Below are 9,693 nucleotides of genomic sequence, written 5' to 3'. Positions count from 1 at the left end.
CGACAAATGAGTAGCTTCTTGAAGAGAAAATGGTGTTTGCAAAATTTCAAAACGATATCTTAAAAACTGAGGGACTAGTTCGTATATATACAGACAAACGGACAGACGGACATGGCTAAATCGAATCAGTTCAACATACTGATCATTTATATATATACTTTATAGGGTCTCCGATGCTTTCTTCTGGGTGTTACAAACTTCGTGACAAAATTAATATACCTTATATAGGGTATAAAAAAAGAACTTGGCTATTTGGAGTAGAGGACTGAATGAACTTGACTGTCGTGGCATAAAATCCATAAAAATTGAATTTTTTTAAATTAATTCCAAGGTCTTTGCTTTGTTCTGCAATTCACCAATAACATATCGAGAAAAAACTTTTCGGTTAATTTTGTTTGAAAACTTTTAAGCAGGCCAATAGATGGACCATCATGAAAGTCAACCGCCATCATGTGCCACTTTCGATAGCTGAAAACACAAAAAGCGGTTGCACATCTTCCCGCTAAGTAACTATACATATGTACATATATATATATATTGTAGAGCTGGTGGCAATGTCACCACCACGAGCAATTGAATTAACGGGTAGCACGACACTGAAGCTCGAAGAGAATATGTTGTAATAACAATAACAATATAAAAGCAGTGTAAATGACACTGCTACGTTGCTGCCGCTGCTGACAAAGGCAATAATGAAATTGTTTTAGTGGCCACAGCAAAAATTCTATGCGGGAGACTGGAGGAAAATTTTGCACACAAACCCGATGATGTGGGCAGCGCGAATGCAAAAACTAAGCAATTGTAGGAATGTGATAAATCTGTACAAGCCAAAGGACATGCAGACGCGCGCTGGCATATACAAATATATAGATATGTATATATATGCATACAGTTTGGTATTGCACCAACAATCTAAGAATATAATTCTACGCACATAAATACTCGAGTAAATGTGCCAAAATGTAGTTAACATCAGTGACTGTCACACGCAGCACAGTAAACAGCAATGTCTCACAAGCGCATTTAAGACCAAAATGTATGTGTAATATAGTAGTATAAGGACGAGACAGTCGGTGATTTTCAATGCGAAACCTCGAAGTTGCACACCAGACTTGCTGACGCGACTGTGCTTAGTTAATAACAAGATTCATGCGAAAGTGGTAAAATGCGTGTAAATATTTTGACTCAAAAAATTATATTTATAATTTATGGGGTTTTCAAATGTCGGAAGTATGTAAGTGTTTGAAGTCTTTGTTCGCAGCGCATTTGGCGTCTGTTTAATCTGTTGTTTATCTCTTAGTCAGTCAAAAGCGTAGTTTAAGGGGTTAAGTGGCTTTAAGGATTTCAAAATCGATTTTTTTTATTGTCTTACTAAATTCTACAACACCTGTATAATATTGTTCGTTTCAAGTTGATCCGAGTAATAGTTTCGCCTTTCGCCTTGAGAACTTGTGCACTCGAGACTAGCTAGCATAAAATCGTTCTTCTCGAAAATGTGTTTTTGAAGTCGGTTGGCAAGTCGGGAAATTTTCATTTTTTTTTTTCTTTGTCCAAGTTCTAAGTTAAGGGTTTAACTAAAACTCGTATTTTTTCACTTAAATGATCCTGTAAGTGGTTACACTGCTAACGCGGGGTCACCAAAAATGGCAGCGCAATGGCCGAGTTTTAAATATTTTTTTTTTAATTTTAAAATTTCTTTGTTATCAATAAATTATTCTAATAAAATATTTAATTGTTTATATGAGAACAAAAATATTGAAAAAATCAGTTTTTTACTTGAGAAAACCCATGTTACCTCATAACAAACCTCTCAGGAGCTTCCACTTAATAATTCTTCTAACCGTTAAATTTCAGACAAACCATATTTACTATCAACTAAACTTGATCTAACCTAAAAATTTTAAGAAAATTAAAACCAACGTTAAATTCGGCCTGACTTTAACTGAATGAACACAATAAGTCCTAAGAAACTAGATGAGATAAAATAGAGACTCCTTGGTGTTAAAAGGTAGTTTTTTGGGTAGCAGGATTAAGGAAATTATTGGCATTTACCAAATTTTATTTTCAAGGCTCTCTTTCCAATTTGTGGCGACCTTCCGAAGGTTTAGGTAAAAAAATGAATGATCCAGTTATGGATTATTTGAAAATATGTCTCTTATAGCAGAACCCAGAGCTTTAAGATAGCCTGTTCAACTGCAAATATTACTCGAGAATACGAGAAAAAATTTCAAAATTTATATATTCTATGACAAAATGGCGGATCGAAATATTTCACAACAGCGTCAAATTATAATAAAAATATCCAAATTCTGTCTGTAGCTCGCATAGGCTTGCAGTTGAGGTCACACTTTGACTACTTCAGAAAGCCGAGAGCGAATAAATTAAACGAAATAAAAAGCAAACTAAAGCACAACAAACTCCCAACTGTGGCAACTGTCATGCCTTCCACGAGTACATGGCACCGTCTACTGTCACGTCCAGCACTCCGCGCAGTAGATACGCTTATAACCTAATCATGAAATTATTTATTTATGTTGCTCTCATTGTAATGACGCTACCTCGGCTCAACACAACATTCCATACAACATTCGTTCGAGTCGGGGGTCGTTCTTCGTTCATACAACACATAGCGTTGTTACTGCTTATGCGCCTATAAATATGCTATGGCTACATCACTACGTATAGCGAACGCCGTGTAGTCGTGCAATCATGTCTGACAGCCTGGTCGCGTTGTTCGTTAGTGAACTTGTCGTACATTTGACTAGCTGCTGGTCACCAGCGTTTACATTACATTGTTGTCATGTTGCTGCCTGTTCATCTACACCATACTACATGACATGTTCACCAGCCAGCTTCGCCTGCAACACACCATTTTGTGTATATAAAAGTAAATATTTAAGTATTGTCATATACATATACATATGAGTATATATGTAACACAAATGCAGCTGATATTTTATAAAGTGGCTATAATAGAATGGCTCATTATGAGCCGAGTGCAGCATGGTGGCCGTTGTTCTTTGTTGCTGCTGTCCTTTGTGAATGTTGTTGCTCTGTACAAAGATGCTGGAATTGTTGTCGGCTTTTTGATTCTTGGGGTATTGTGTGGGCTTATAGCTTTTAGCCGCCAAAAATATTGAGTGACTTTTTTACGGTCATAAAATTGTAATATTGTGTGATGCAATATTTATTTGTATTAAAAAAATTCTTAGGAATAAATATAATTGGTTAACATAACTACATATGTAAGTATTAACGATATTTATATAATATAATATATATAAGTAAGAGAGGTATCGCTCCATTATCCTATAAACCCAATTTGAAGTAGTCAGTTCTTGTATATCTGTTACATCGGGTCTTAACGTAGATACGCTAAAGTCCTAAGCTCGAAATTATGTTCTCCAAAAAATTATCTGAATAAAGGAAATTCTTTATCCCACTTAGTTACGCAATTTTTGTTATTTAGTATCCAAGTCCAAAAAAAAAAAAAAAAATTAAAAAATATGAAATTTTATTTTTCAATACAAATTTCAAAAAAATTATGATTTTTTTTTCTTAGTACAGTAGAACTAAGTAAAGTACTGCGACCCTCCCTTGGTTTTAAGTATCGATTTTCTTTTTCAAACCTCTCTTTTATGACCTTAACTCGACGTAATTTTTCCAAAAGATAGAGAAATTTTGGTGACACGCTTCATACCCAAAACGTTTATCAAAATGTGTTGAGTTGACCTATAAGACAGGCTGAGATCCGATGATGCTTCTCTGATTCCAACATAACGATTTAAAGTCACTGTTTCCTTAACTTTTTCGATGTTCTCGTCATTAACAGAAGTGAATGGGCGATTTGCGGGAGGCAAGTTTTCGTTGCCTTTACGAGCTTCACTAAAATATTTGTGTTCATAATAAAGTAGACATTCTAAACACTTCTGCAAAATTTGTAACAATTCCCTAACCGATATGCTTTTGAAAACATTAAATCGATTTGCGCCAGTCCGAAACAAATAGATCAGATGACAAATATTAGATTCCATCTTGATCTCTTCCTTCATTACTTTTTAGCTGTGAAAAGAGGAAAATTTCGCTGAAGACTAGCTCATCGTGTAATTCGCTTAATTATCAATTCTTTGAAATCAAGCCTTGACTAAGTGAAAGATTTTTCTGGAAAGAGTTTGGGATCTCCCACTTTTTACTGAACTATCATTATTTCTTCGGTTATTTGTGTTTATATAGTAAGTCATTGCCGTTGTCTCGCATTTGAAGTTAATTAAAAGTTTTTACCGCGGAGTACACACATACCTATCTTCCAATACTCGCGTAATAATAATTCTATGTTCGTAAGTTATTATTACTAAGTTTGCGGAATTTCAGCAAGCTATTCTTACTAATTTTGCAACGCCTTGTGTGCATTGAACGAAACAATTCATAATGACCGTTTGACTTGGTCTGTCCTTTGTGGTCTAACGCCAAGTGAAAAATAGAACTTTCCTATTTATAACGCCGAAAATCAATTTCAAAGCAAAGTGGGTACTTCATTCGTGTTATAACAAAGCTATGTCCATAAGTTCAAAAGCCGAACTGAATGCACACAACAACATAAGCACATTTGCTATCAATTTCTACGTCTTATGGTCAAACAACGGTAACCAAATATAATATTCATATATCTTTGCTATTACGGAGTCCACCGCACAAGCAGTATCCAATTGGCAATGGATGTCCAAAATATACAAGTATGTGTCTTTATTTATGTACATATGTAGATATGTACAAGCATTTACATAGTTCGCAAGGTACAATTATTGTCGCCTAAGTACTACAAATTTCCGGAAGCCACTACTAAGAAGGGCAATTCCCACTTAACCGCCTAAAATATGGTTTAATAAAGCGGATAGTACATAAGTGCATGCATATGTTTATATTTACATACAAACACACACCACTTAGTCGGCATATTTGCTGAATACTTATATTTCTAAGAAATTGGCGAAATTAACGAGAAAATTTTAGGCTACTAGTGAAGTACGTACGGCTTACCTGCATATAAATGGTATTCGATTACAAGCTATTTGGATCGTAATTACACGAATTGAAAGACTGTTTCTAGAAATAATTTGTCTTAGTAGAAGTTAGGTTAACTTAATAATTACTAGTGAAGGTCAGTTTAGTAGAAAATAAGATGGGTAAGCAACTCGTTGTAAATATAAAGTTAATATAAGTATGGAACAGTTTTAGGTGATACATACAATCGTTAGGTGAACAAAACTATTGTACTCTGTAACAATATGTTGCAAAAGTATCAAAATTATAGATTTCATCCACGGGTTAATTTTTTATCCTTGCAAATGTGTCTCCTGTTTAAGCTCATTCGTATAGCATCTAGAAATCATGATTCCGCTTTATTATGCCATCGTCTGACATATCCGTTTAAGCAAACGATTATAACAATCCCCCGGGTTCGTAAAAAGTACCGCAACCTAGAAGCCTAATCTTTAGTCTGCCGAGATGAATAGTGTAAGAAAAAGTATCTAGAAAGTGTCTGGATGTTCCCACCTCATCTTACTCATGGCTACATTGACAAGTTACGTACTCCAAAATCTTTAGTCTCACTGCAGGAGTGCTAATGTGGCAGTGTGCAGTTAAGACTATCACTGCGACGATGTGAGCTTTGCTAAGAGCTAGCAGTTAAATGGAGCTTTTACTTTCCACTCTGGGCTAGAAGGCTTTCGCAACTTTACAATATCCGACGATTCCGATGTGGCTAGGTACCCGGACAAATTTAATATGGAAGTAGCTTAAAACTGACTGGCAGTGAGCTCAAGGCTTCAGAGCGAAGTAATCAGTCTTTATATATCTGTCACACAGTCCTGAGAGAAAACATTAGCCAAAATGTGTTGAGTCGATCCATAAGATATTATGAAATTCAGATGTTGTAAAGCAGCTCTGCTATCGCAGTGGTTGCGTACCTCCCTAAAAAAAGCACTTCTGATTAGTACATCTATTGCTACCTTAATGGCTTCTATTTAAAAGAGTTGATTTGGAGCTCCTGATAGAAGATTTTCTCCAACTTGCCCTTTGAGCTTTGATCCATCCGTGAAACTCTTCTCTACCCACAGAACCCCACCTTGTGGGGTGCCATAACGAAATAGCATAGTTAGTATGGAAAAAATATTTGAAACAAAAATTGAAAGTCATAAAAAATCTATAAACGATAAAATCTACTCAGTCGGTCGTTGGTTTTAGTTGAATGGTTTGTTGTAATATAATAATAAACAAAATCTCAAGAATCTTTCGCAAAGCTTATGACTCCTTAACATTGTCAGCTGAGAGGCAAGTGGTAACTCAAACCATCTTCGAGTTTGCATTGGGCTATAATTGCACCATGCGTAATTGTAAACTGCAATTTCCTGTTATAAAGCAATAAAAGAAGTTAAAATAGGAGCATATACATATATACATACAAGTATATATGATTCCATCAGCTTAATAACGCACTTTAATTGCAAGCCAGCTAATATCTTGTTACATATTTATATATAGATATATACCTCGGTGAAAATATACACATATGTATGTATGTATGTATTGCATTTGCACCTGTAAATAGGTCAAGGTTCAAAAGTGGCTATGCGTGTATGTGTCAGTTTACATACATATATATCCACACAAATATTTTTTCATGCAGCAACAGTTCCGGAAATTGCAGCAAAAAGCAAAACTTTCTCCAGCAACTGCACAGCAAGCGATAAAAATCACAGTGTTTGCAAGAATAATGAGAACTAAGTGGCAATATGCTGTCTACGTGCAGCTAACATGCCACTAACGGTAATGCATTGGTTATTAGCAATTGGAAGTTTTTTTTTACAGTATGCTCGTCTTAAAATGTTGCATTGCAAAGTGTTCAAGGATTTAAAAATTATGAATTTGCAATATGGTATGCTTTTACTTATATTATTTTTGTGCAGGGTTGCCAAGTGTGCAACCAAGTGTGAAGAAATGTTGCAATTTTTAGTAATTTTTCTTTCTATTATTTAGCAGGGTTGTCAAAAATAATGAAAACAAGGGAAAAAAAAAACTTTATTATAATACCCTTCACAGGTACATTTATTAAAGCAAAAAATGGGTTAAAAATATCTTCATTCTGATTATTAAGTCCAATCTGAACAATTTGTTGGAAAATTCTAGCAATGCTTGGATAATCATATATGCCAAGTTTCAGGAAGATTCTTTTACGAATGAAAGAATTTTCTATACAAGTACTTAATTTTGATCATTCATCGGCAGGTATATGCTATAGTAGTACGATTTGAACAATTTCCTCGGAGATTGTGGCGATATCTCAGATAATAGTCTCCGTTAAATTTCTTGAAGGTACCTCCCTCAAATGGAAAAGTTTTCCATACATGCCCTTGATTCCCATCGTTCTGTTTGTTGTTCTGGTGGTTCTAACTAATGAGCAGTTTCTGGGCGGGAAGAGAACGTGTGCAAAATTTCAGGTCGATATCTCAAAAACTGAGAGACTAGTTCGAGTATATATGGATAGACGGACGAACTTTGCTATATCAACTCAGCTCGGAATGCTGATCAATTAACAGGTGATCCAATTAGAGTTACTTTTTTCAGTAACCTTTTTTTTGGCAGATCAACCGTGAGTCGTGTCAAGTTTTCATGTTGTCTTTATTCAGAAAGTTTTCAAATTGTTCAACTTTATTACGAATATTCACGTTCAGTAAACCAAGTGTTTCGCGCGCTTCGCTCAACTATTCCCGACACCGTCACCCATCTTGAGACCCATTTTGAGACCAATCAAAATTGGATTTGGGAGAAAAAGCAACCTGAAGAGACTCAAGAGCTGCCATTTCATCCAGAAAAACCAAAGGTTTGGTGTGATTTTTGGGCAGATGGAACCAACGGTCCATATATCTTCAAAATTCATTACTGCGCCATGATAACCGACTATTTGATGCCTTAAATTGATTTCGACGACATTTGGTTCCAACAAGACAGCGCATCACATCAATTAATGGATTTATTGAGAGAATACTTCGGAGGGCAGATAATTTCACTTTTGGGCCGGTCGATTGGCCATCAAGATCGTGTAATATCACACTTTTTCCTGGGGCATATGTAAAGTCTGAAGTCTATGCTGACGATCTTGCTTCTATTCAGGCCTTGGAGCAAATCATATCGAATTCGGCAGATACCAGTATAAATACCTAAATGAGTCAACGAAGATTGGACTCAACGGATGGGCCACCTAAGAGGTGGCTACGACCAATATTTGTTAGAGATAATCTTTAAAAGAAAAAAAAAAATTACAAAGAATGTACTTTCGAATGAATTAAGCAATTTAAAATTGAAGCTTCTGTTTTGTTTCTCTAAAAAAGTAGGGAACCTCTAAACGGATCAGCCTTTATATATATACCTTATAGTAAAGCTATTAAAATTTTTTGAATAACTTGAAAACCGATTATTCGAATATCCTGTTTGAACCCGTTCATATAAATATTAACCAATTAATATCCGGTATGTAAGCATTTGTATGAATATTAACCGATTAGAACCGATGAATAAAATGAATCAACTTTTTATCACTATTATTCATATACATTTCTGTAAATGTTTGTATATATAGTATGTACATATGTGGTATATAAATTCTTATGTGGTAACTACATAGACACAAATGTATGTACATGTTATGTCAATAACACGTCCCGAAAATCTGGGTTGAACCACTGAAAGAGCTGTGTCCTAGTATCCAACGAAATGAGGTCAACGTTATAAGGACACTTGATGCTACAGCAAAAATGAATAGGAATGAGGGAAAACCCATATAAAAATTGGAAAGCCACTAAAAATTAATTGGTACTTTCACAGTTTAGTGCTTTTAATCGCTAAAATTCCATTTGAGGCATCACACAAATTATTATACGAGTAATACATACACATACACGTATACCATATCCAAAGCATATTAGCTACAGTTATTATCTTGTGGTTGACGCCTAAAAGCATGCACACACACACAAGGCAAGTGACTGTAATTTTCCAACACATGTCGTGTAATATTTCTTTGTTAATTCTCAATTCATAACAAAAACAGCGCCGTCACTGATGCGTAAATGCCGTTACATATTTTCTATGTATTTGTGGCCCCGTGTAGACAAGTATGCTACGATGTTTTACTTTTTTTCATTTTGGCAAATCCACCCATTCTAAGCGCTCCCATATGAGCCAGCGCTGTGCGCCAAGTCGTCACACATGCTCACGTCGGAGGCCGAATGGAGGATTAATACGTGAGCAGCGATATGGAAAATTAATTTTTAAAAGGATCAATTGTGAAAAGTGAGTGAAGTGAACTACTCATATCAGCATTTCAAGTGTCGATTGGTAGCACGCATCATTTGCCAGGCGCACAAACACACGCGTACGCACTTGTGTGTAACAACAATGGCGCGCACAGGTATATAGTATGTATTTTATTTATGTATGATGTGTGCGTACGTGTCAGCGAAAAGATTACTTATACGCATGGTAGTCTGCACACATGTTCATAATTTATTGTTGCCACAAAAGCGGGTGTTTCTATGAACTTTAATTTAATTGCTTGAAAATTAGAAAATTTTGTTTTTATATTAATTATTGGAATTACTTATACTTTTGAAAAATTATATTTTTTATTTAATTTTT

At 35.2% G+C, this 9,693-nt stretch overlaps 1 protein-coding gene across 2 annotated transcripts in view; it reads right to left on the bottom strand.

Annotated features, from left to right (window-relative positions):
- Positions 1-9,693, bottom strand: part of LOC108978585 (apoptosis-resistant E3 ubiquitin protein ligase 1) — a 36,990-nt gene that overhangs the window by 20,420 nt on the left and 6,877 nt on the right. The window lies entirely within an intron of this gene.

This window comes from Bactrocera latifrons, unplaced genomic scaffold (assembly GCF_001853355.1).
Source record: "Bactrocera latifrons isolate USDA-ARS-PBARC rearing strain unplaced genomic scaffold, ASM185335v1 scaffold_124, whole genome shotgun sequence".
Taxonomy (NCBI): Eukaryota; Metazoa; Arthropoda; class Insecta; order Diptera; family Tephritidae; genus Bactrocera; species Bactrocera latifrons.
The sequence above is the reverse complement of the archived record's forward strand: the minus strand, read 5'-3'. Positions and strand labels throughout refer to the sequence as shown.